The sequence below is a fragment of the Egretta garzetta genome, unplaced genomic scaffold (genome assembly GCF_000687185.1).
Source record: "Egretta garzetta isolate BGI_Z169 unplaced genomic scaffold, ASM68718v1 scaffold395, whole genome shotgun sequence".
Classification (NCBI taxonomy): domain Eukaryota; kingdom Metazoa; phylum Chordata; class Aves; order Pelecaniformes; family Ardeidae; genus Egretta; species Egretta garzetta.
In genome coordinates, this window is record NW_009259794.1 from 107,647 (window position 1) to 109,060 (window position 1,414).

Sequence of the window (1,414 nt, forward strand, 5' to 3'; positions counted from 1 at the left end):
TGCTGCACGGTGCCAGGGGCCAAGGTACCCGCTCTGCCCCAGGGATGCTGCACGGTGCTGGGGTACCCGCTCTGCCCCGGGGATGCTGTACAGTGCTGGGGTACCCGCTCTGCCCCAGGGATGCTGCACAGTGCTGGGGCACCCGCTCTGCCCCGGGGATGCTGCACGGTGCTGGGGACTGGGGTACCCACTCTGCCCTGGGGATGCTCCGTCCCAGGGCCAGTCCAGCCGTGGTTAGGGGTACCCGGCTCGCCTCGGGGCTGGGGAGGGACCCCTGCCCCAGGACATCTTGGTCTTGTTTTCATCCAGGCATCTCCAGCCACACTCGCCTTTCCTCACACCGCACAACAGGCTCTGAATCTGGCCCTTTGCTCCTCGGTGCCCTGCCTGCACAGGAGGGCAGCACCAGGGACGTGTCAGGTCTGGGGGTGCCCGTGCTCGTGCCATCCCCTGGCCTTGTCCCCGTCACCTGCAGGTCCAGTCAAAGCCGGTGGCCGTGGCAGCCCCCTCCCGTCCCCCGCTGCACGTCTGGCTCCCACACAGGGAGATGTTTCATGGCCTCGCTGGCAGATGCAAAAGGTCATTTGGCCGCCGAGTAATTAAAACCTGGCAATTATCAATTTAGAGCAGCAAGCTCCTGGCCTGGCGAGCGCTCCAGTCCTCCCGCGTGAGCTGCGGGATGCAGTCGAGGGGCAGAAAGAGGGCAGGCACCGGGGAGGGGACGGGAGGCTGATACACGTCCCCCGTGCTGGGACCTCACCTTCAGCACAGGCTGGAGAGCCCGCAGGGATGCCGCGCTCTCATTATAGAGTTCATCAAGTGTTCTAATTAAAAGGTGGGGGGATGAAGGTGCTGCTCAGGGTGCCGGCTGAGCTCAGCTGCTGTGCTCCGAGGAGAAAAGCCTCTGTCCTGCTCCGGGTGTGGATGCACGACCTGACCCCGGGCTTGGGCAGAAGCTCGGAGCAGCCTGTATGATGAGAAGGGGCCCGATCCTGCCCAGGGCCTGGTGCCAAGCATGCCAAGCATGCCACAGGCTACAGCACCAACGGCAGGACCGAGGGGGTGCAAACTCTTTTCCCTCTTCCCGCATCCCCGCTGCCAGGGGTGCTGCTGCCGACGGACCTGTCCAGTGGCACGGCATGGGTGGGAAGCCCATTCCCCATCCCAGGGGCGTCGGAGCTGAGCTCCCCTCCAACCCTGCGCTCCTGCAGTTAATTACAGCTGGAAAAATCCCGGTGGATGGCAGTGCCGGGGCTCTGCTCCAACTCAGCCTGCCGTGCAGCAGGGAGCAGGAGCAGATCCTGGGGCTGGGGGGCACTGCTCTTTGGGGGGGTGCGTGAGCTCTGGGGGGTGGCAGGGGCCTAATCCTGCTCCAGCACCAAGAAAACAGGCAAGGGAACTGGTGTCCGATGAG